Raw genomic sequence first — 27,711 nt, forward strand, 5'->3', positions numbered from 1 at the left:
ACTCAAGTTAAGGTCTAGTAAAATAAGTCAGCCAGTTTGATTGTCTAAGTCCTCCCCTAGGTGAAACGGTTAGACCGGTTTCTGACATGTATAAAATAGACCCCCATAGTGAGAGAGTTAGTCAAAACTCAATCCGATGTATCGTTTTTCTATGTTTCATATTATTTCTCAGTATTATGATTTCCTGCACCAGTTATGCATTTTACCTGTATTTTCCAGTTTCTCATGTAAATAAGTCTTCCAATGCTACAGTAGAGCACACGTTTAGTGATCTGCCTCCTCATGAACTCTCTTACCGCCTCGCTATGCGTAACAATTCCTTTATCCGCATGTTACATTATTCACACCAGACCAGCAATGCCACTAATTGTTGGGTGTGTGGTCGACTCCCCCCTTTCCAGACACCGAAGGGAGTTCTGCCACTCTTTCCTTATCCATTTTCACATAATGGTTCGTGTGGAGCATGGTCCACGTTAACGTCATCCTCAACAGATATGTCTTTTCTTAACAGTACATGTTTCCCAGACAAGCAAGGTCTTCCCCACAGAACAGGGTTAGATCTAGAGAATGAAGTTTACAATTTAGGTAATTATTCTTCGAATTTTATGGTCCTGAATGTCCAGTCTGATACTACTCCAGACTTACCTGCTATTTCAGTATTACCAGTCAAAGGCGAATTATGTGTCCGAAATAATGGTTCCGTACATGTAGGACATAGTGATTGTACTACTATTGTCAAATATAGTGACAGTGGGGAATCTATTTTTAAAGCTTCACGTCATTCTTATTTTATTTGTGGTCAAACCGCATATGTTCGTCTGCCCCTCGATTGGGAGGGAACCTGTTACATTGCCTTCCTACTGCCACCTGTTTTCCTAGCCCCACCTGATTATCACAGAAACACACATCTGGTACACATTAGACATAGAAGGGAGATCGAGTCCCCAATTGTCGATTATACTGAAACTGCTCTAGAACAGTATACAGATTTCAATAGAGGTTTCTTCTTTTTTATAGGACCTATCCAGAATAGTAAGCTAATCCGTAGGTTAACAAGAACCCTTGAAGCAGTAGTTAATGAGACTGCCTCTGCTCTAGGTAACTTAACTGAAGAGCAATCTGCTATGAGATTTGTCGTTTTACAGAATCGTCTCGTCCTTGACGTCATACTGGCCGATAGGGGCGGGGCCTGTAGAGTCATCGGATCTAGTTGCTGCATTTTCATTCCAAATAACGCGCCGTCTGTTTATTCAGCTATAACCAGACTCCATAAAATTGCCCATCTGTTACACCAAGATCCAGGCACCTGGACATGGTCCGGTTGGTTCTGGAATATAATTTCCGCCTGGGGATGGAAAGTATTGTCATTTCTGGGAATTGCAGTAGCGATCATATTCAGCTGCTGCCTCTGTATACAATGTGGCCCTGCGATTTGCGGCATTTGTGCTACCTCTTGTATTCCTAGTCCCAAGCCCCGTTCTAAAACCCGTTCCCAGAAAATTCGAGCCGAGCAAATGATACTGTATGAAATGATAGATGGTATCATGAATATTGATGTTTCCTGATGGAAACGTAGTGACAAGGAGGGAATGTGGAAAAGTAAATTTTGCCATGTTCTGTGTCCCTACGCGTCATCCATCATATGTTATCTGTGCATGATTAATATGCATATGTATTCCCCATGTTTGATTAAAGACGCAATTATAGCTGTGTCCACCTCTAGTATGTCAGTTTCCAGTTCTCGTGAATACCACGAATATCAGGCCTATGTAAAGTTACGTTGCCACGTTTCCCAGTGTGCACGTTACTTCATTATAAAGTCCCCGTTTCTAGGCCTCAAAAGGGCCTGGACACCAGATTCAGCTCCTGTCTCCTGAGCCTCGCTGAGGAGCGATACAGCCCCCACCTGTATCCTCGACCCTTCACTTACTTCCTGCCTCGCAGTGCCCGGCTCAGCCTGGCTCTGCCTCTGAGTCTGCCAAGAGTATGTTATGATTCCAGTTATCAGTCCAGCCCTCCTTCTCTGCATTCCTAAAGCTACTGAATCGCATCAATAGTTTCCGTCATTGTCTAGCCTCTACGTCTCCATGTTAGAGAAATACTGCATTTAATGGTCATTTAATATTCTTCATCACGCACTACATGTAGAATAATGCATGCTCCAGTCTTAGAGTCTGTTCGCCTTTACCCCGATAACTTTTGGATTCTATCAACATGTTCTCTAAACATCAGATACTAGATACTGCTTAGGTACATGTCGCCCTGACTCTCCAGACTTCAGTCTCTGCTCCTAGCACAGAGTTCGTAGCCCCCAGCTTCTCCTAGTAACACGTCATTGCCAGTTTGCGCGCACCATCAGGTCAGAGGTCCCGGCTCCTTAGGTAGCCCCCTCCATGTTTCCGCCCCATTTATGACATATTCTGTTACGTTTGCATCACATGTCTATGTATACGCCTCTGTTACACCTACTTTCACCCTTATCTTTCGCGACTGCTATTGACCACACCCACTGCTCCGCCTATCGTATGTATTGTAATGCAACTGTTTTAGTATATATGATCGTGCACTGTTATTAAATGTTACGCCGATTCCGATTCTGCCCCCGGCAGCGCTGCCATCCTATTCCTGTGCAGGTTGTCCTGTTCCTGACCTTATGCTGTATTAAACCTGCAAAACTCCTACTACCTCGAATCTTGACTCTTATTTATTGAGCTATCTGTTATTCATTTATTCATTGAAAAATAGAGGTATTTTTATTTATTTACCACATGGTAAGTAAAAACATTTTCGTGTTTATGCACACTGATCTGCTTTGAATGCTGCTCCCCACCCCTCATTTCTATTAGGAGTACTCTCTCTTTGCAGATAGTGAAGGGTAGTTAACGCAGCCCTTTGCCCCCTTTGTAATCCTTCGTGCCTGCTTCTCTCTCCATTTGATTGATTGTTCTCTTTGGTTCATTCTCTATTTACAAACAAGCACAGAGTCGCAATACTCTGTTTAGTCTTTGCAGATAGCGAAAAACCGTGTAAAAAAACAAAAGGAATCGAGCAAAATCAGTAGGCCACTAATGGGATCTCTTTTTGACCTCGCTAAAATAGAAACATTAGGAACAACCTGTTGAAAATAGCAATGCGTATGTACATAAGCGGCGTTCATTTGTGTTCACAGTACCCCTTGTTGATTGTTTGAATCGAGCATTGAATTGTTCGAAGTTGGTTCTCTTAAGGATCTTCTCTGCCTGCAAACGAGGAAGAATAGGAATATTCTCTCTCCCTTTGCAGATAGTGAAGGGTAGGTAACGCAAGCCTTTAACACGTCGTACCTATTTCATTCCTCATTGATTGATTGATTGTCCGAACATTGACTGTTTGGGAATTAGTTCTTTTTGGAGGTATTCCCTGTTTGCAAATAAACGTAGGAAAATCTTTGCAAGTAGTGAAAGGGTACGTAATGCGGACCTTTCTCCCCCGTTGTAATCTGTCATGCCTATCTACTCCCCACTGATTGATGCACCTGTTTCACCCGGACCATTTACTAGACATACGTCATCTGGCCCGACCAGAGAGCACCCCTAGTGAAAAGGACATATGCAATAATAACGAAGTGATCAATGTATCCTGTTAACAGAAACTTTAGCATGAAACAACCTGGAAAGAAAAGAATAGGAAAACGAAAATCAGTAGGCCACTGATGAACATGAACTTTTATTAAACAACGAACAAAGAAACGATAACATAACGTAATGATAAAACCTATTAATGTCCTAGAAACAAGAAAACGTTAAAATATGCCAGTGGTGAGAGACCAGAAAAACAGTAAGAGAAACCAAATCACCCCTCGCTGTCCCACCGCCTGCCACGCCCAAAAAATCGATAGACCAGGGAAAATGCAAGTCAGTAGAACATCCGCCCCCACTCTGGAAACTTCCAAGGTGGGGCAGGGTTCCGGCTACGCCCAGCCGGGAGCAGCCCATATAAGGCAGGTCCTGCTGCCACGCCTCGGCCAGGAGATCCTAACGTAGGGTGTAGCCGGAGGAGAGGCCGAGACCAGCGGGACCCGGCCAGGGGATTGCCTTTACAACGCTGAACAGTTGCAGGGGGGGGGGAATGTCTCCTCGACCCTCCCCTCTCTCTCCCAGTCCGGCCGCGGTGGCCCTTGAGAGTTGCAGGTAGTCCCGCCACATGCTCTTCCGGTCCGGCCACCAACGGTCGGGGGGCCGAGGCCGACGGGATCCGTCTGCAGCCGATAAACCAAGAAACCCGTTCATGGGGCCAGAGCCAGGGGCGTCCGGCCGACATCTACCGGAAGCCCGGCCCGAAGACGGACGGGACACTTCTCCTTTCTTGTATAATTGCTGCAACAACCCTGGGGGGGGGATGTCTTGCACATGCCTCCGACCCCCCCCCCCTCGTCCTCATCGCCTGGTCCGGCCATAACAAATCTGAAGCGAGACGCCGTGGGGTGCACTGGGAGGGAGAGACGGTGCGAACAGGCCTCTCCCGCCTCCCCAGTGGAGGCTTCCCAGCTGCACCCTCAGCGCTCCAGGCGCCCGGAAAAGAGTTCTTCCACTGTGGCCATGCTGCAACGTCTCGCCCGGCAGGGTGGAGCCCGTCCGCTCATTTGACCCCGCGATCGCCAGTAGCTACCGAACTCTCAAAATGGCGGTCGACCTGGCAAGAGCGGGCCCAGCATAAAGAAATGGCCCGGTCACTGGTTGACTCCACCACCGTAGTCCTCCACGACCTTGAAGATTCTAGAGGAGCCGCGGGAGTCTCCGACCCCCGATGGGGAATGACTGCCATGATCACCCGTGGAGTGACGAAACTGTATCCGCGGGACGTCGGCGCCAGCCTCACTTTGAATTACTAGAATCCTGCAGACCTCACTTCCGGTGAAAGCACAGTGTGACCCGGTAGGAAAAATTGTTGCACCCCCTCCCCTTTTTGACTGATAGTTCAAACCACCGATCCTTTCCTTTGCCCTTTTAACAGAACTTTGGACTGCCTCCCCCTCTTTTACATTTTCTAGAGAAAACAAAACATTAACCACTACATTAGCATAGCAGTTGACACCAGAACTGTTTTCAAATTGAAAACCAACAACATCTTCAACAGAATCCTTTTTGTTTCTGCTGTGACCCTGCTACAGCACAGGCATTGTCCCCAGCAGTAATTCTGCAATGCCGGTAAGAATAGCTGTGGTGCCTACTGGACTCACTCACCCCCGCGGCGCCCCACGCCGTTATTTGCTGGGCGGCAACTTGCTAGACATCACTTTCGTGCCATCTAGATTTCAGCGCGTTCTGCTGCCTTGGAACTATTCGCACAACAGACCGCTACTGACAAGAATATTTCATTATTGGTGCTGTCAATTTCAATAAATCTATTGGATAATTCAAAAGAAATTGCCACGGTCTCTTCGTTGTTTAAATGTTTTTACTGTTTTTGTTTTGTTGTATATATTTATATGTTATTAAAGTTTTATATTCCTACTACTTTGTTGGAGTGCTATATATTTTTAATGTGACACATAATTGTAAAAACTTTGATGTACAAAGAGTCATTCCTGGAATCTTCCGCTTCAGGCTCGGTCCCCTCCCCAATCACAATACAGGATAGTTTTCAGATAGTAGGAACACGTGTGGTGTGACGGATCTCATCGGGTGTGGGCCTTGATCTACTATAACTCCTTTGAAGAGGGGTGATTCTTTACAGCTGGGGCCATAAACTACATCTGCAGGGCTAGCTGATAGCCTGGACAATCGGACACAGAGGAAGAGGAGTGTCAGAGGGTGCGGTAGTGAATAGGGCGAAAGGGAGGTGTCGGGCGGGCACAGAGTGTGATTCACAGGGAAGAGCAGCGCAGATGGGGGGAGGTTTATTGCCCATGCATAAGACAGAGAGCGGGGGTGACCAGTGCCTGGGGAAGATGCTTGCGAGGGTGAGGAGCCATGCTACGAATCGACAGCGTGCAGAGAGTGGGTCTGGTCAAGACATCTAAAATGGCTGCCGTGCACGACAAAAGTGTGGCATTTCAAAAAAGGCAAGATGGCGCAGACAATGTTTTTCAACACTTCCTCATTTCCTTCGAATCGAACGTTAACAGACGTTGGGGCATATTACCAAAGTTAAGCGATATTTATCGCTAACGATGCTTACCAACGAATTTTTTACCGCTAAGCATCGTCAGAAATTATCGAAGATAAACCTTGCTATTATCAAGGTTTATCACAAATGCGATAATAAACGGCCGCAATGCATGAATATCGCTAAAAACTCAGCGATATTCATACATTACCGAGCTAATGCTCTTAGCCATGTTATCCACCTCCCATTGGATAACATGGCTAAGAACTGCTCAGGGCAGGTGTTATTTTTTGGAGATATTCACGCTTAGCGCGAATATCTCCAAAAGTTGGTAATAGGAGATAGATATCTTGCATGTTGTAATGCAAGTTATTGTGGTATATGGAACTCATACCATAATCTCTCAGGAAAGCAGAAACTGATCCTTTTGGGACCGCCTAAAAAGGCCTAGGGGGTGAGGAGTACTCTACTTTGCCCCCTTTTCACGTTCCGAACTATTTTATTTTACTCTCTTCTGTAATTACACAAAATAGCAGCGATAAGATGCATCGGAGACACACAGTGAGAGAAAGGATGCCGGAGATGAAGAAGAGATGTCAAATACACATTGGAGATAATATAGCGGCAGAAGGGAAGTAAATATGAGTAAACTTACCATGTAACATAAAAATGTTGCACTCTATACTATAAGTCTCATTTTATACTACAATCACTTCGCTACAACCTCATAAATTAAAAATTAAAATGAATAATGTCTCAAACAATTTTTGATTTCTAAATATAAATTTATTCTTCAGAATTTTCTAAATTTGAAAGAACTAGTAACATGTCCTCATCAGCAATGTCCTCATGAAAAGTCTGCAATAATGATTCTTGTAACTCTATGGTCTCCAAACACTCGATAAATTCGCCATCAAGAGATTGATCAAAAAAATCATTCAAGTCATCTCCTTCTTCTGACAATATTTCATTATTGGTGCTGTCAATTTCAATCAATGTAGTGGAATCATTCAAGTCATCTCCTCGTGACAATATTTCATTATTGGTGCTCTCAATTTCAATCAATGTAGTGGAATCATTCAAGTCATCTCCTCCTTGTGACAATATTTCATTATTGGTGCTGTCCATTTCAATCAATCTAATGGAATCATACAAGTCATCTCCTCCTTGTGACAATATTTCATTATTGCTGCTCTCAATTTCAATCAACGTAGTGGAATCATTCAAGTCATCTCCTTGTGACAATATTTCATTCTTGGTGCTGTCCATTTCAATCAATCTAATGGAATCATACAAGTCATGTCCTCCTTGTGACAATATTTCATTATTGGTGCTCTCAATTTCAATCAATGTAGTGGACAAATCAAAAGAAATTGCCACGGTCTCTTCATTGTGAGCCATTTTATTTTGAAATTGCTTGCTGTAAATTGCAGAAAAAAATAATCACTTTCATTTATCGTTTTTAGTAATACATAATATAAAACTAACTTTATCAAGTATTTAGTATAACAGAAGGACTGCAAATAAATAACAGAAAACATTTTTCAAATTATCTTCAAGTGTACAACATAGTTCCCCTTACAAATTAACAACTCACCTTTTTAAAAGTAGGAGAGGTGTTAGTACTGTGTAAATCAAACACCAGAAATTCACCACCAAAAATTCCTCACAAATGTACCTCAGACAGTAGTATCACAAAATGGCTGTGGTTTCCTCTCATTTGACATATATACATAACCAATTAACTTTCATCACACACAAATACAAAACCAAAGTAACATTTTAATTGGTTCTAAATTTCAACACTTTCAAATGTGTTTTCCCCATGCAATTTTCCATAGGACATTTACATATGTCTACAGCCTGAATGGCTGAACGGAATTACACCAAACTTGGCAAAATGGTACATCAAACCTAAGAGGTCAGGAAGGATCTACTATGCCCCCTTATGGTCATTTCCCCCTTCACTTTGGCCTCCTCTTGTCTCTCAATCCTACCGAGAGACAAGATGGCGGCCGCTACGGACTGTTTGGAATGTTGACAGATGCCGGAGAACCAATCAGCTTCGCAAAGCTCCGTAACGCGAAAAGTACGCGAAGCGGAGCGCTGTTACAGATATATATCTTTTTTTGAACGTTAATTTCTCAAAATCCACTGGAGCACACATATTGAGACCTAGCAAAGGCACATCGGTCTACCAGTCCCTAATATTTTACCAAGTTTCGTGCAAATCCATTCAGCCGTTCGATTATTATTATTATTTATTTTTTTTGCCCCGCGGGGCCCTTTTAAAACCTCCACATCAAACCTAGGGGGTCAGCAAGGATCTACTATGCCCTCTTATGGTCATTTGCCCCTTCGCTTTGGCCTCCTCTTGTCTCTCGATCCTACCGAGAGACAAGATGGCGGCCGCTACGGACTGTTTGGAATGTTTACAGACGCTGGAGAACCAATCAGCTTCGCTTCACAAAGCTCCGTTGCGCGAAAAGTACGCGTACTGGAGCGCTGCCCGGTCCGCTGTTACAGATATATATCTTTTTTTAAACGTTAATTTCTCAAAATCCACTGTAGCACATATATTGAGACCTACAAAAGGCACATCGGGCTACCAGTCCCTACAATTTTGCCAAGTTTCGTGCAAATCCATTCAGCCGTTCGGGCTAAAAGTGAGGCCAACCGCCCTATGGAAAACTCAATTTTAAAAACACGTTTTGGGACCCCCCTTTTTTCTCGACCCCCCCTGGACGAACCCCCCCCCAATTTTCAGGGGCTGCTCAGAAACAAAATGTTCCATTTTCCTGAAAATTTCAGCCAATTCCGTCCACAAACGCCAAAGTTATTAGACATAGAATTTTCAAAAATCCCATAGAGAAAAAATCCTAACTATATATACCTACTGGCGACCGCCAGTAGGTAATATATATATATATATATTGGCGGTCGCCAGTAGGTATATATAGTTAGGATTTTTTCTCTATGGGATTTTTGAAAATTCTATGTCTAATAACTTTGCCGTTTGTGGACGGAATTGGCTGCAATTTTCAGGAAAATGGCACATTTTGTTTCTGAGCAGCCTTTGAAAATTTGGGGGGGGTTCGTCAAGGGGGGGCCGAGAAAAAAGGGGGGTCCCAAAACGCGTTTTTCCCATGTTAATTTCCATAGGGCGGTTGGCCTCACTTTTAGCCCGAACGGCTGAATGGATTTGCACGAAACTTGGCAAAATTGTAGGGACTGGTAGCCCGATGTGCCTTTTGTAGGTCTCAATATATGTGCTCCAGTGGATTTTGAGAAATTAACGTTTAAAAAAAGATATATATCTGTAAGCGCGGACCGGGCAGCGGCCTAGGACGCGTACTTTTCGCGCAACGGAGCTTTGTGAAGCGAAGCTGATTGGTTCTCCGGCGTCTGTCAACATTCCAAACAGTCCGTAGTGGCCGCAAACAGTCCGTAGTGGCCGCCATCTTGTCTCTCGGTAGGATCGAGAGACAAGAGGAGGCCAAAGCGAAGGGGCAAATGACCATAAGGGGGAATAGTAGATCCTCGCTGACCCCCTAGGTTTGATGTGGAGGTTTTAAAAGGGCCCCGCGGGGCAAAAAAAAAAAATTATAATAATAATCTTACGGCTGAATGGATTTGCACGAAACTTGGCAAAATTGTAGGGACTGGTAGCCCGATGTGCCTTTGCTAGGTCTCAATATATGTGCTTCAGTGGATTTTGAGAAATTAACGTTCAAAAAAAGATATATATCTGTAACAGCGCACCGCTTCGCGTACTTTTCGCGTTACGGAGCTTTGCGAAGCGAAGCTGATTGGCTCTCCGGTGTCTGTAAACATTCCAAACAGTCCGTAGCGGCCGCCATCTTGTCTCTCGGTAGGATCGAGAGACAAGAGGAGGCCAAAGCGAAGGGGCAAATGACCATAAGGGGGCATAGTAGATCCTCGCTGATCCCCTAGGTTTGATGTGGAGGTTTTAAAAGGGCCCCGCGGGGCAAAAAAAATAAATAATAATAATAATCGAACGGCTGAATGGATTTGCACGAAACTTGGTAAAATATTAGGGACTGGTAGCCCGATGTGCCTTTGCTAGGTCTCAATATATGTGCTTCAGTGCATTTTGAGAAATTAACGTTCAAAAACAAGATATATATCTGTAACAGCGCTCCGCTTCGCGGAGATAAAATTATATCTGTATTACCTAGCTGTTGCTAACACCAGTTAGCGACGGCTAGTAGGAGATAGCGACCATCTTGGGCCCCACTTTGCATGTGAGTGATATTTATCACTAATGACATGCAAAGTGGGCATGCCAAGATGTTAGCGACTGGAAACAGTCGCTAACATCGCTATCTCCTATTATCAACTTTTGGAAATATTCGAGATAAGCGCGAATATCTCCAAAAAGTAACAGCTGCCCTGAGCAGTTCTTAGCCATGTTATCCTATGGGAGGTGGATAACATGGCTAAGAGGATTAGCTCGGTAATGCATGAATATCGCTGAGTTTTCAGCGATATTAATGCATTGCGGTCGGTTTTTATCGTATTTGCGATAAACTTTGATAATAGCAAGGTTTATCTGCGATAATTTCTGACGGTAAAAAAATCTTTGCAATGCATCGTTAGGGATAAATATCGCTTAACTTTGGTAATATGCCCCAACGTCTGTTAACGTTCGATTCGAAGGAAATCAGGAAGTGTTGAAAAACATTGTCTGCGCCATCTTGTCTTTTTTCAAATGCCACACTTTTGTCGTGCACGGCAGCCATTTTAGATGCCTTGACCAGACCCACTCTGTGCACGCTGTCGATCCTTAGCATGGCTCCCCACCCTCGCAAGCATCTCCCCCAGGCAGTGGTCACCCCCGCTCTCTGTCTTATGCATGGGTAATAAACCTCCCCCCATCTGCGCTGCTCTTTCCTGAGAATCACACCCTGTGCCCGCCCGACACCTCCCTTTCGCCCTATTCACTACTGCACCCTCTGACACTCCTTTTCCTCTGTGTCCGATTGTCCAGGCTGGTCCTAGGGTATCAGCTAGCCCTGCAGATGTAGTTTATGGCCACAGCTGTAAAGATTCACCCCTCTTCAAAGGAGTTATAGTAGATCAAGGCCCACACTCGATGAGATCCGTCACAGCAGAAGCGTTGCTATTATCTGAAAACCATCCTGTATTGTGATTGGGGAGGGGACCGAGCGTGAAGCGGAAGATTCCAGGGATGACTCTTTGTACATCAAAGTTTTTACAATTATGTGTCACATTAAAAATATATAGCACTCCGACAAAGTAGTAAGATTATAAAACTTTAATAATTTATAAATATATACAAGAAAACAAAAATAGTAATAACATATAAACATTTTTAGGGAAAAACAACGAAGTAGCGGTCGGCTGTGCGAATAGTCCCAACGCAGCACAACGTCCAGATTTCCGGCGTGGGGCGGGTCATCAGTAGCAAACTGTTGTGCGAATAGTTCCAAGGCAGCAGAACGCGCTGAAATCTAGATGACACGAAAGTGATGTCTAGTAAGTTGCCACCCAGCAAATAACGGCGTGGGGCGTCGCGGGGGGTGGGTCTTCAGTAGCAAACTGTTGTGCGAATAGTTCCAAGGCAGCAGAACGATGGCACCAAGGTGATGTCCAGTAAGTTGCCGCACTGGTTTTGGTATCCTACAATGCTGCTCCGAATAACGGCGTGGAGCGCCCCGGGGGAGGCGGCGTGAACGGGCCTCTCCAGGTAGAGTCTCATCTGTTTTAGTGGGGCGCCCCTTTACCGTTTCAGTTGCCATTCCGTCCGTTTTTGGTCCACTGTGTCAAAAGCCGCAATTCAGCTGAGTTGCGCCCACTCTTGCGGTGCAGCGATAGGCGGCTGTCACAGGACTCTCAAAATGGCGGCAGGCTCTTTCCTTTTTGGGCCTGGTCCACTGAAATGGCCCTGGGACACCTTGGAAATCGGACGCTTGTCTGCTAGGTCTTGGACCCCATTCTCGAAAGCGTCCCCTCCGCCTTGAGAATTCATCAAAAGTTTTGGGGGCCCCGACTCCTGCAGGCTTCTGGTGGGGAGCGGCTGCCATGATTGCTCGCGGAATGACTACGACGGAGCTACGAGATGGTGGTGCTCTCATGCTGACGCCAGCTTCAGTCTGAAACATCCAGAAACAAGGTGGGGCTTTCATCGTTTTGAAAAAAAAAAAGTTTTCATCCAATGAAAAGTGTTGTTTTTAGGTCATATGATCAAGCCTTCCATCATTAGGAAACCAAAAGTAAAATGAACCAATGAAAAGTTTTATAAACAAGTCACATGACCTGTTATGCGGCATAGGGTATAAAATGCGGAGAAAATACGTTGGCACGTGAGGCAGCGTCAGTAGCGGACCGATGTGCGAATAGGCCGAAGGCAACACAGCGCGCCAAGATCCGGATGGCACCGAGGTGGTGTCCAGCAAGTTGCAGCACTGGTGTGGCCATCCTACAATGTTGAAAGTCGGCGTGGGGCGCCCCGTTGGCCTGTGAGTTTGCGTCAGTAGCGGACCGATGTGCGAATAGGCCGAAGGCAGCACAACGCGCCAAGATCCGGATGGCACCGAGGTGGTGTCTAGTAAGTTGCCGCACTGGTGTGGCCATCCTACAATGCTGAAAGTCGGCGTGGGGCGCCCTGTTGGCCTGTGAGATGGTGTCAGTAGCGGACTGATGTGCGAATGGGGCCAAAGGCAGCGCAACAATATTTTCTGACTGACACCACAAGGCGCTGAGATGCCAAGATCCGGATGGTACCGAGGTGATGTCTAAGTTGCGGACTGATGTGCGAATGGGGCCAAAGGTAGCGTAACAATATTTTCTGTATGGAAGATACCACTAGGCGTTGAGATGCCAAGATTCGGATGGCACCGAGGTGATGTCTAGCAAGTTGCTGCACTGGTGTGGTCATCCTACAATGCTGAAACTCGGCGTGGGTCGCCCCATTAGCCTGTGAGATGGCGTCAGTAGCGGACCGATGTGCGAATAGGCCGAAGGCAGCACAACGCGCCAAGATCCGGATGTCACAGTGGTGGTTTCATAGTTGAGAGGCACTTCATCTGCAGTGGGGCGCCGAGATCCGGATGGCACCGAGGTGATGTCTAGCAAGTTGCTGTACTGGTGTGGTCATCCTACAATGCTGAAAGTCGGCGTGGGGCGCCCCATTAGCCTGTGAGATGGCGTCAGTAGGGGACTGATGTGCGAATGGGGCCAAAGGCAGCACAACGCGCCAAGATCCGGATGGCACCGAGGTGGTGTCCAGCAACTTGCCGCACTGGTGTGGCCATCCTACAATGCTGCGCCGAAAGTCGGCGTGGGGCGCCCCGTTGGCCTGTGAGTTCGCGTCAGTCAGTGGGGGCTGTTTGAGGATCTGACTGCATTGGAAAGCAATGTGATGCTGTGCGTCGCCCCCAAGATGGAGGTTCCTCGGCTGCAGTGGGGCGCCCCTTGGTGTTTCACTCGCTATGCAGCTGAGTTGCGTGCGCACTTGTGGCGAATAGGCCGAAGGCAGCACAACGCGCCGAGATCTGGATGGCACCGAGGTGGTGTCCAGCAATTTGCCGCACTCGTGTGGCCATCCTACAATGCTGCGCCGAAAGTCGGCGTGGGGTGCCCCGTTGGCCTGTGAGGTGGCGTCAGTAGCGGACCGATGTGTGAATAGGCCGGAACCAGCACAAGGCGCCAAGATCCGGATGGCACCGAGGTGGTGTCATAGTTGAGAGTTCTGAGCAGCGCTTGTAACACTGTCTGAAGCTTATTTGCACCTGCTGCAGCTTCACTATTGCCCTGGTGTGGCCTAAGATCGCCCATGACATAGGCGGCCACCTCCCGGGGTCCGGCGGAACTTTTTTCCTTTTCCTTTGTGCATCTTGTCCCACAATCCGTTTGACCTGAAGACACGACCAGGTCCCTGAATGTGTGCAGGGGGACGCTATTGATTGAATCAAAATGGCGGCTTCACACAAAGCTGACTCAAGCGTTGCTGCTGATGCTATACAGAGAAAAACTGGTTTTCAGTTTGTACATTCTTCAGGATTTTTCCATCCAAGGCTGGTTGAGAGTTTGTATAACAATGGCTTCAGATTTTCAACATACTACTCTTCAACATTCTTCCTAAATGTAACAATGTGAGACTCACTAGGAGAACGGTGTAGTGAGGGCCACAAACGGCTGTTTGTCTTTCCTTTCAAAATGCTGCCAACAATATTTTCGGAATGGAAGACAACACAAGGCGCTGAGATTCGGTTGGCACCGAGGTGGTGTCCAGTAAGTTGCCGCACTGGTGTGGCCATCCTACAATGCTGCGCCGAAAGTCGGCGTGGGGTGCCCGAAGGGGGGGGGGGAGGCGGCGCAAACGAGCCTCTCCCGCTTCTCCATGTGGAGGCAGTTCATCTGCAGTGGGGCGCCGAGATCCGGATGGCACCGAGGTGGTGTCTAGCAAGTTGCCGCACTGGTGTGGCCATCCTACAATGCTGCGCCGAAAGACGGCGTGGGGTGCCCGAAGGAAGTGTCCTTATCCAGGGCATTATCGCTGTATCATGTCCTCCACTAAAATGGCCCTGGGACACCTTAGAACTCGGACGCTCGATTTTTTTTTCCTTTCCTGTACATGCAAAAAAAGGTAAATGCCCGGTACGTTACACGCTTCATCTGCCACGATGAACTCTCCAGAGGAACCGAAAAAAAATATAGTTGTGGTAACTATACCATGCATCGTCATATGGAGAGGTGGCACCAATTAATTATAGTGCTGCATAAAAGAGAGATTTGGAGGAGAACCCCTGACCTGCTAGTACATTCATCAAAGAAGTGGCACTGAGAGCTTCAGAGGCAAGGGAAACGGTCCCAAATATTTAGAAGAACTTTGGAAAGATTAAAATGACATGTTTAGATTGTGGCAAATTAATTTCATGTGGACAGATGAGTGTTACTCTAATAAATACAGCATATGAACATCATCATAGTCGATGGTTGGTAGAGACATTTTGACTATATCCTGGACCTGCCCGTCCTCGCCCAAAATGGCGCCGGAATAAATGGGACTCGTAACTCCTTGTTGTGTACTGGTTGCAGAACCTTGAAATCACGAGATACGTATGCAGTTTTGAAGCACATGGCGGGCGGGGACGAGAATTGATTGAATATTTCGACATCCCTATTGATATTAAGTTCTGATGTGTTATTGATTACTGTACTGTTGAAAGTTCGAATTAACGTCACCCATGGTACTTGCCCGCAAATGTATATCTAGATAATTTTATTGTAACTGGCCCTGTCGTATTTTAATTATAAAATGTACGTCCACCGATTCCGTAACTGTTAGACACCTTAGTTCTTGCAACCTAATGGCCCGCCCGTTACGTTCCTCTACAGTGTAAATGTCTACTCATCACATACGATTACAGTTTGCTCCGTGGCCGGCCCACGTGGTTATAGGCTCGTATTTGTATAATGAAATTTTCACAATAAAGGTTTTTAAAAGAAAACATGGTAGTAGTATATACATTGGTAAAGTTTGTAATAATAGTCACTGTTTTAGAATCATTAAAAGGCAAGTGAAATAAAGCAGACCAATTACATGAAGGGTAAAAGGTATAATACGAAGGAACGCAGTAAAGATAAATGGTCAAGGGCTGTTGTGTTTTCTATTCCTGCAACATAAAGTGATCGATAAGAATCTCATATTCAGGCGTATCGGCGACTAAGACAGCAGGTCGACCCTCTTTTGCTCAACGGCTCCATCATGGGATGAAGAAACGCTCTTTTTCTCGAAAAAAGAATATATTTTACTTGCAGGACAGTTGTAAAATTTCCGGGAAAGTACATTAGCCTGGAACATTATAACATATATTTAAGAAAAAATAATGTTCGGAAGTAATGAAAAGCGTAATTTTTAGGTCATATGACCAAGCCTTTCATCATTACAATAAGAAAAGTAAAATGAACCAATGAAAAGTTTTATTAACAAGTCACATGACTTGTTATGCTTACGTTACGCGCTGCGCGCCCCGGATGACTTCGGATGCGCTAACGCGGCGCGTCATATGACGCATTACGCGACAACGCAGGTCCAGAATATAGTCAAAATGTCTCCACCAACCAGCGGTCGGAACACAACCCCTTTCAGCAGGCTAAATAGTTCTGTTAAATGAGAACAGAAGGGACAGGCAACAAGAACCATCAGTGAAAGAGGGGAGGGCTAGTTCTTCTCTACCGGGTTACATTGGGGCGCTACCGGAACTGATCGAATTGGTAGTCTACAGTGTTTCTGGATGTTTCAGACTGAAGCTGGGGTTAGCATGAGAGCAGCATCATTTCGTAGCTCCGTCGTGGCCATTCCGCAACCAATCATGGCAGCCGCTCTTTATCGTTATTTTGGGCGGGGTGGGTGGCGGAGCCGAGCTGTTTTGCAGCCATCATTGTGTGGAGTTCAGTTCATCTCACTAGTTTTGTATTTGTCATGAGGGGTTGTTCCTAATGTTTCTATTTTAGCGAGGTCAAAAAGAGATCCCATTAGTGGCCTACTGATTTTGCTCGATTCCTTTTCTTTTTTTTTACACAATTTTTCGTTATCTGCAAAGACTAAACAGAGTATTGCGACTCTGTGTTTGTTTGTAAATAGAGAATGAACCAAAGAGAACTAATTCTAAAACAGTAAATACTTGGATAACAATCAATCAAATGGAGAGAGAAGCAGGCACGACGGATTACAACGGGGGCAAAGGCCTGCGTTAACTACCTTTCACTATCTGCAAAGAGAGAGTACTCCTAATAGAAATGAGGGGGGGTGGGGCACCATTCAAAGTAGATCAGTGTGCATAAACACGAAAATGTTTTCACTTACCACGTACTTGACATTCGACAGCTTATGATATTTGCTATTAAAAAACCATTGAAATTCACTGAAAAAACCATAGGTTATAGACCATATATAGTTAGGAATTAGCATTTACAAAACCTTGAAAATTCACTGAAAAAACCATAGGTTATAGACCATATATAGTTAGGAATTAGCATTTAAAAAACCTTATTTTACTCACACAAAACCATTGAAATTCCATATATAGTTAGTTGCACTAACTATATATTGCGCACCCGCAATCCACTGCTGATCATGTCACATATTACATCATTCATGACATGGTCAGTGACATCACTGATGACATCACTGATGACATCTCAAATGACATCACTGATGACATCTCACTTGACATCAATGATCACATCACTGATGATATCATTCATGTGATAATACAATGCATCTACTCACACTCTAATATAACCTCCGTTACACCCAGTGTTAAATACAGAGTATAATTTTTGAAACCATTGACACACCAATACTAGTTACTACATACGCACTCACTGATTCCTATGTCTACACACACATTCACTCATACAATCATTCATACATACAATCACTCATCTTGACAACACTATCATATGCACTCATACACCTATACAGACACTCACACTCTGCCACTCATCCATGGAGTTACTCACACACCTAGTCAGTCCTGAAAAGAATCAATCACACTTCCATTTTCTCATCTATACAGTTAAACACAGAACACCTTACATTTTTTAAACATATACTAACACATACTTACTCTTTTATAGAATCACTGATACAAGTACACATTGATCTGCACAGAGTCACACACCTCCCAGCCAGCCATACACACACTCAGTCTCCCATACAAATACTTGTGCAACCAATCAATAACCCATATAGCTACTTATATAGCTACTGATCAACACATGAAGCAGCTTGCACAACAACAGACATACTGATGCACACTTTCAGACAGTTTAGTCACTAACCCGTGCATTCAGTAAGACGCATTTAATCACTCACTCATACAGTCAATCACGCACCTACTAAAACCTTCATTCAGACACTTATACATCCACTCATTCTTCAATATGTAAAACATATTTAAACTTTACAGAAACACATAATCACTGGATGTTGTCATCAGTGATGTCATCAGTGATGTCACTGACCATGTCATGAATGATGTAATATGTGACATGATCAGCAGTGGATTGCGGGTGCGCAATATATAGTTAGTGCAACTAACTATATATGGAATTTCAATGGTTTTGTGTGAGTAAAATAAGGTTTTTTAAATGCTAATTCCTAACTATATATGGTCTATAACCTATGTTTTTTTCAGTGAATATATATATATATATATATATATATATATATATATATATATATATATATATATATATATATATATATATATATATATATATATATATATATATTTATATACATACATATATAAACATATATATAATCTGCATATCTATATAAATACAAATATAAATGCATGCATACATATACATATACAGATATGCATATATGTGCATATTATGTACATGAAAGTTTTAAAATCACTAACACTGGTGTAAAACCTATGGTTTTTTCAGTGAATTTAATAAGTTTTTTAAATGCTAATTCCTAACTATAACTGGTGTGAAACCTATGTTTTTTTCAGTGAATTTCAATGGTTTTTTAATAGCAAATCTCTATAGGTATGAAAAGTAATATTTTTTCTAACAAATTTTATATTGTATAATTATGTCAACATTTTATTTTTTTATTTTTTATTTTTACCTTGGGGCGCGCCCTGGGGCGCGTACCGTGGAGCGTCCCGTTAGCGCTATTCTCGTGAACGAAAACAACATTGTGACGTATCGCGTAGACGCGTGATGCGTCATATGACGCACAGTGTAAGCGGACCCGGAAGCACGCGTGCGCATACGATTGCGGCGCGCCCTGGGGCGTGTACCGGGGAGCGTCCCGGGAGCGCTATTCCCGAAAACAAGATTGTGATGTATCGCGTAGACGCGTGATGCATCATATGACGCACAGCCTAATTGCAACCGAAAGCACGCGATCGCATACGATCGCAGAACGTCCTGACGCGCTTACGCTACTCACCCGCGGGCGTGCCCCGGAGCGCGAATACGGGCGCGCCCCGGGGCTCGTAGCGTAAGCGCGCCGGCTCATGTGACCAGAAAATAACACTTTCTATTGGTGCAGAACAGTTTTGGTTTCCAAATGAGTAAAGCCTGGGTCTTGTGATCTGAAAATAACACTTCTGATTGGTTCAGGACAGTTTTTTTTCCCAAATGAGTAAAGCCTGGGTCTTGTGACATGAAAATAACACTTCTGATTGGTTCAGGACATATTGTTTTCCCAAATGATGAAAAGCCCCACCTTTCTTCCTTATTCTGACTTTGTCCTTTGACTGAGGAAGACCTGTTTCACCTATAGAGATAATTCTTTTGTACTTTGAAATGGCTACTGTAGCAGCAACAGCTGGAGCATCTGCACCACCACCACCACCATCACCAAGAGGACCACCACAACAATACATTGGTGGAGAAGAAGAGGAGGAGGAGGAAGAGGAGGAGGAGGAGGGGAGAAGATGGCTGCCTGAACAAAATACCCCATACAAGCCAAAAGAACACATTGTATGGGAGTTTTTTTCACTACCAGAGGGCAAGAAAAAAGTGAATGCGGCCAAGGTAACTTGCCTAATCTGTGGCGAACAACTCTCAAGGGGCAATCCATACAAAAAATATTCATTTGGTAATAATACCATGATTCGACATATGACCCGGAAGCATCCTAACAACTATTCTCGTGCAGAGATCAGGGAACTGGCCAGTCACCTCCCCCAGTGTTCAAGGACCAGCTCCAAAAGAAAGCAACCCACTCAATCGGGACCAGAAACAACGGAGACGATGCCTTGTATTCAGCCACGATTTGCTGATTTTAGAATCACATGCATTGAATGTGGCAAGCTCATCGCCTATGGTGAAAAGAGCGTAAAGCTCGTCATCCTTGCTGGTGACAATCACAATTGCCCCCAAAAAAAGTAATTTTTTCCGTTTTTTGTTTTTTGCTCCTGTTGAGCCATTTACAATTCCCTGTTTTTTGTTTCTCCCCATAAAAAATACAAAAAAAATATAAAACTGTTTTGAAAAGCCAAAAAATGGACAAAATGTTCAAAAAAACATATAAAACAACAAAAAGAAGAAAAAAAACAGTTCTTTTTAGAACTACCTTTCATTTATAAAAATAAACATATTTTTATTGAATCTCTGTCAATTTTTTTTTCTTAGGGTACGCGTACCGGGGCGCGCCCCCCCAAAAAAAAGAAAAAAAAATTTTAATGAAGGAGTTAGCATGAGGGAAGAACACAAAGATAGTAATGTTAAGAGAAAGAGAGCTACAGGATGAACACAGAGGGATTGTTTATTACATAGTAAAAAACAGAGAAGGTGTAATAGGATGAAAGTGAGAAAAGTAAAATGACTACGGAGCGAAAGAAGGGAAAAGAGAGAGGAAGAAGACTAAAGTAGAGATAGTGGGAGAATGTGAGTGGGTGTTGAAAGAAAAAGAAAGGAGAGTAAAAAACTGAGAATGAAGGGTAGTGTCATAACCAGGATAAATGAAGAACGGTGAGTGAGGGTAAGAAAAGACCAGTTAGTGTAAGTAAAGAGGGGTGAAAGAGGGTGAAAAATTGAATTAGGATAAGACATGGGGAGTGACAAAGAGAAAGGACAAAGAGAGTAAAGAAAACAGTACCTGAATGGATTTGAGTGAAACAGCAAAGAAAGATAAGTAATGCAGGGTGTGTGACTTATAGGGAGTCAGTGGCTGTAGGTCGGGGTGTGTGTGTGTAAGGTGTGTCTGTGGGTGTGGCTGTGTAGGTTATTTTGGTGTGGGTGGAGGTGAGGGTGTGTGAAGTATGTGTGAGGAGTGTATGGGTGTGGGGTATATATGTGTGCGATGTATGTGTGTGTATGGAATGTGTGTGTGTATGTGAAGAGTGTGTGTGGGGGGATTCTTTGTGTGTATGAGGTGTGTGTGTGGTGTGTGTGTGGGGTGTATGTTAGAGGTGTGTGTATGTGTTGAGAGGGGGATGAGGTGTGTGTGTGTAGGAGTAAGATAAATAATTAAGAAAAACAAAATGAGTGAAGAAGCAAAGGAAGGGAACAGAGGGTAAGTGAAGTAAAGAATAGGGATTGAAAGAAGTTCAACGTGAGAGGGGAAATAGGGAAATTGGAGTAAACATGGAGAATAAGAATAAGTGCAGTAAGCAGAATAAAGACACAGGAGTGAGGTTGGTTGAGAAAATATTAGTAAGCTTAAAGCAAAGGGTGATGACAAAGTAAATTTTTTTAGTCATACTTACCATATAATAAATGTAACTTTAATTATTTTTTTTACTACACTTTGTATCTGTGAAAGAGAGAAGAAAAAATAAGTTATAATTAGTAAAATGTGTACTTTAAATTAAAATATACAAATGAAGAGGTTAAAAATTATCACAGTGTATCTAGAAATAAAGTAAGAGTGAAGGACACAGAAAGGGAAATAAAGTAAGGTAGAAGGATAAAAAGAGAAAAAAAGAAATAGAATGAGAGCAAATTACTAAAAGTAAGGCATATAGATTCACTGACAGAGAGGAAGAGAAGAACAGAGAAATGAACTGAAGGTAAGTAAGATACTAAAACAATGTGAGTTACCAAAACTAAGTCAGGAAACAGTAGTAAGTAAAAAGATAATAACAGAGACGGAAAAGATAAACAAAAGTGAACATAACACAAGGAGAGTGAGGCACTGAGGACATAGAAGTAGTGAACGAAAAATAGAGAGAAAAGGTCAAAAGTAAGGAGCAAACAAAGATAAGCGAGGGAGAGTGGGTGATTTATAGTGATAGAGTGCGATAATACTGCTGAGTGAGTAAACAGGAATTACTAAAAGAGCAAAGGAGGAAAATACGGAAAAGGGACGTAAAGCAGCGAGACTGAAAGCTGAAAAGTTATGCAAGGGAGAGAGGGGATGCAGACAGTTGAAATGAGAATGAGGGCTTGTCAAAGAAGTGGAGTAAAGGAACGGGGGTTACAGAGAGTGAGAGAAAGACATTATAAGTGAGTAAAAAGAGCTGAAAGAGGATGGAAAAAGGAAAGTGGGTGTCATAGAATGGGAATACAATTTAATTTACACAATCCAAAGTATAGAATAACTTGTACAACATGTTACATAGTTTATTTTTGCTGTTCTCAGAATATATTGAATTTCACTTAAAACAGTGAGTTCAAATTACTCATCATATGACAGCGGGAAAAAAAACACAATCTAAAAGATTGTGTTTTAAAAAAAACCTTAGATGCTGACAAATGACAAATGTACACTAATCTTTGATTGACTTACTTTTCCTTGAGGCCAAATAGTATAGCATAGAGGCCCTTTTCTCGTTGCAAAGTACTTTGCTGTTCAGTAAAAAATCCATTTCATCGACTTTCTAGAAGAAAAGCTCCAAGAACATCTGAAATATTTTCATTATTTTCATTATTTTCATATACCCTTTTTTTCAGTCATGACTCTTTACTCATTCCTGTACCTTTCCTTTTGGCCAAATAGTGTCAGATGTATGAGTATATTTTCAAAATATTTCAAAGAAACTCTGAAATTACCTTTTTTCCGACGTTCTGAAAGAAAGGCTCTACAACATTTTCACAATATTTAAGTATTTGTAAAACCATCTCTGACTCACTCATGTTCATCATTTTATATAATACTAATATCACTTACTATGAGATCCACTTACAGTACCTATATGACAAGTAAATTTTTTATATTACCTGGATTACTTTTACTCAGAATATATTTTTAAACAGCAAAATAACCTTTATTAACTGCTCCCGTCTTAATAGGCCAATTACCTTTACCTAAATTTTGGTATGAATGTTTTAAGCCAAAAGGCAAACGTTGTTTGAAAGTCAAATGAGTGTCGTTACATTGGGTCCAACCTTTAGAAGTTTTTAAATAGCATGTGTAATGCCCTGATGTTGTAGAAGGACCATCATGAAAAATAATAGCTGCAGTTGCAAAGGTTCTTCCTGATATCGATAAATGTGAAGCCACAACATTTTCAATAGAAGTTGTCAATTTAGTTCCATCAGGTCTACATCGTTGGAACATTAAAATGACATACTGGCCATAATTTTGTAGAAATAATGTGGACAGCATTGTAGACTTACATTGGGGACACACCATATTGTGATCCGCTGCTTTAACTAGATTATTAAAAGGCACTGATTTGCAGTCTGGTAAAATCAAATATATAAATCTTTCAGTGTCTATTCTAGTAGTACTTGATGAAGCACAGTTATCACAGTCATGCTGCCATTGATAAGAAAGCCTAAAAAGATTTTTTATATCTACACCTTCATCTTCCAATACATAAAACATATACATTAAAAATTCCTGACAATCCTGCTGAATATTCTGTGAAAATTTATTTTGACCAGTACATATGTCTAGAAGATTTCGAATTTCTGAAACACTTTCTATTTTTCACTGGTATCACTGGTATATATCTCAAACACGGAATTCAACAAACAACAGAATCTTTGATCCCGATTTTCAAAAATCTGTTCTTGTATATTTTGAAGAAAAAAAACAACATTAACCACTACATTAGCATAGCAGTTGATTCCAGACCTATTTTAAAACTGAAATCCAACAACATCTTCAACAGAATGCTTTTTCCTTCTGCTTACAATTACAGTTTCGTCTACTTTTTGTCTTTTTGCTACTACCTCACTGCAATTACTCTCATTTCTCTTTTTCGGCCTACCACACGTTTTTCAATCAGAAGATATTGAGGCAAATGTGGAGCATACTCTCTTCTTAACCTATTGTATTCTTTAACATAATGTAGATCTGCACAAATCTTTGTTTCTTCACACTCAATCAAGTACAATCCTGATAAAGTTCTGACTCGTGATAATGCCACATATGCCATACCCTCTTTAAACACAGAACTTCCAATGTTCACCAAAGCGCTATCTACACTTAAACCTTGAGACTTATGAATTGTCACCGCATATGCCAAACAAATAGGAAACAGTTTTCGGCGAACATATAAGTCTTTCACGAGCAAAAATCTAGCTGAACAACGAAAAATGTGTTCTATTTCATCAATGCCATCAAATTTAATTTTTAAAATTTCAATTCCATCTCTATTTTTGTAATTCACAAAACCAACAACATGACCCATTGCTCCATTTACAAGACCTCTTTCAACATTTAAATTCCTTCTCAAAATGATACGACAATTTAAACACACATTCAGAGTCTTTTCAAAACCAGCAGTTTTAGATATAGTCTTCTCTAATGAATCCAATTTTGATTTCAAATTTTCAGACAAAATAATTGTTGCTCCCATATGCTCTATTTTATCTGTAGCTTCCAGTTTCACTATCTCTTTATTTTCTAACTTTGACATTTTGTTGTTGAACATGGAACATTCTTTCAGAGTTGGCATCAAACATATGCCAGATTTCTTCTCGTTAATTTTCTTAAAAATATTCTCTGGAAGAATGTTTTCATTTGGGTACAAATTTGAAATTAATCGTCCATGTAAAGCTTCTTTCCCTTGCTGACTTACTTTTCCGATTCTTACATCTTGTAAAATATTTTTATAATCTTCATCCTTTGCCTGCCGCATATTTTGAAGCAGTTCTGCATATTTGAAGTTTAACCATATATTAACGTTTCCAATGCTTCCTAGGCACTTCCTGGTATCTTCATGCGTGAGCATTTTGAACACAGGTTTTCCTTTCACTGGAGTCAACTGCAGTAGATCTCCAAAAACAATAATGTGTTTTCCTCCAAATAAGACATCATAGTCTGTTCTAAGAATTTCTTGCATTCTCAAATGCACAAAAGCAAGCATTATATTTGACACCATACTTACTTCATCAATGATAAGAAGTTTCATTTTCTTCAGGACTCTCGAAACTTCGGAACACGCATCTCCAGATAGCTTGTGATATTGCAATTTGTTATCATGCTCCACTGGCAGCATCAGTAAACGATGTAAAGTAATCCCTTTAATGTTATGTGCAGCCAGCCCAGTTGGAGCAGTAACAACACAAGACAGCGGTGATTCAGTCCTTTTCTGCAGATAAGTTGCAATAGCTTAAATCAGAAAACTTTTTCCAGTTCCCGCTTCTCCACTCACGTACAGTTGGACTGGTTTAAAAGATGTACATGAGCACTCTTTTTTCTCATGAGTGAATCCATGTTCAACCTGATCTGTGACTTCGTCATATATCTGTTTCTGCTCAAGGTTTAGTTGTTTCGACAAATCTTCTAAGTTAACTACATCATCTTGAGCTTGTTCCATAGCTCTTTTCACCTCATCCATGGCAGTGGCAGCTTCTTTTTGTATAATTGGTCCTCCAAGTGGATCCTGACTCAATGAAGCAGAACTCTGACTGTCTTGAGAACTGTCTCTAGCAATCTCTGCAGCAATTGTGGCTTCTTGCTCTATTTCTTCGTTCAACATTTGCAGATAATTTGGAAAAACAGGGCATTCTATGGTATCCTTGATTGCATTAAAAGAATCTTCATAACACAGAAAATCTCCAAGTAGTTCCTCTTCTGTACGCCATGGCTTAAAGAGTTGCAAAAGAGCTAAATAGTAAAATTCCCTTTTCTCTGGATTTTCGCAACTCAATTTTCGATGATTAATCAAATGGCCTTTTTTCTGTCTCACTAGACATCCTTCACATCCAATGATAGCATACATTCCATTGTTAATATCTTCTCTGATGTTTCTCTTATAAATATAGTTTTGCAGAACTTCATACAAGCAACTGTTCTCAAGATGACTACTTCTATTTGGATAGTATGTATCCAACATGTTTGTCTTCAAAATATCTGTACTTTCTGGTTCTTTCTCCGCCAAATACTCTATTTCTTGTACAGATTTCAAAACTTGGTTTCGTGTTGCAGCAAGACCTAGACTCACCCAAATGATGGTTCTAGATTTGGCATAGAGACTTGCTGACGACAATCGATCAGAACATTCATATGCTCCAATTTCTCGATGCGACAACATCTTCAAACTGTAACTGTATAATTTCTTGCTTAGACTCTTTTCATGTGAAATATCCTCCCACATTTCCTTCAGTTCTGTCTTTTCTTTTTCTGTGATGTAAGACGTCACATATCGAGCCACAGCAATAGAGTTGTCAGCAACGAACTGAATATCCATGTTAGCATTCCACATGGACAAAATCACTGGGTTGTAGTCGTTGATGTACTTGGACTCTTCGTTTCTTTTTAAATTGTATGTTTTTTTTGGTGATTTCCTCGTCACAGTATGTCGCAGAGAAGACATCAAATTATTTACTCTTCCTTTAGAAATCACTGGTCGTGGAAAGCCGAAACGACATTTTGTGTAGAACTTGTCCTTGTTTCTGAATTTTCGACGACAGTACTTTCCACAACGATGGGATTGAAAGCGTAAAACTTGTTGCCTTAAACTGTTTTCCTCTGTAGTTTTTCAGAACAGCACATGTTGAATACTCTTCAATGAAACTCATCACTGTTTCATCCGAATCTGTTCCAAATTTGGGTGCATCTTTAATCCACAACAACATATGTATGTGAGGAGCACCTCTCGCTTGATACTCCTTTCTCCAAAAGAAATTCAAAACCTCTCCAAGGGGAGGATTTTTTTTGTAGGTAATAAAAGACATCATAGCTTCAAATCTATGATTGAAATATCTGCATACATTCACTGGATCCAAAGAACACAGTTCTCCAGGTGTTTTGAATTCTATATTTTGTATATTTGCATTTGCCTCTCGTAGAAATTGAAGTAAGTCGTCCCATGCATACTCGGCACAGCTAAGAGTGAGGAACCATGTAGGAGTTCCTAAGTTTCTTAGCATACATTTCAATTCCCCATGACGACGGTACCAATACTCATTTGTACCACGCTGACATGCCATGAGATTGATTAGATGAGATTCCAAAATATTATCTTGCAGATTCACTTTCTCCATAAAGTCCCTCGCCGAAACATTTTGCAGATGTGCTCCACTTTTCAGTATATGGTTTACTGCATAAGAAAGCCCAGACAAGTCACTTTCATACAGTAGATGAAACAAATAGGGAATGCATTAATCTTACAGTTCGATATTCAGATGCAGGAATTTGAAGTGGACGATCGTCATATCGTCCACCTCGACCTGTTGGAAATAGCTGTGGAAAACAACGAGCTTCCAAACTTTCTTCCCATACACTGATGGGACTTCCTTTTGCTGCTTTCATTTGAAACAATTCAATTGCATTCCCCATTACTTCTTTGGAATGCAAAGGATGAACAGTATAATGTTCATATATTTATTCACTTCTAGACACATCAACTTTTTCAATTTGGCCGCCTGAACAATCACTGTCTTCATCTGCAGCTGTTTTCTCTGCTGCAACACATACATCTTTGTAATAGTCATTGTTTTTGACTAAATACAACGTTGCCTTTTTGACTTTTCTAACATCCACTAAATCTTGCCAGATTTTCTTACTCTTTGTCGGAAACCCATTAACTAGAATAACTAAAGGTTCCTCTTCTACTTTTTCTATACCAATTGTATCAATATTCTTTTTGAAATCATGAGGCAAATAAACAACTCTTCCCTTTAATCCTCTCTACAAATGTGTAGGAGGCAATTTCCCTATCTTAGGCTCCATGCGAACAATTGACTGAAAAGGGTGGACAC

This window comes from Lissotriton helveticus, chromosome 2_1, assembly GCF_964261635.1.
Source record: "Lissotriton helveticus chromosome 2_1, aLisHel1.1, whole genome shotgun sequence".
Taxonomy (NCBI): domain Eukaryota; kingdom Metazoa; phylum Chordata; class Amphibia; order Caudata; family Salamandridae; genus Lissotriton; species Lissotriton helveticus.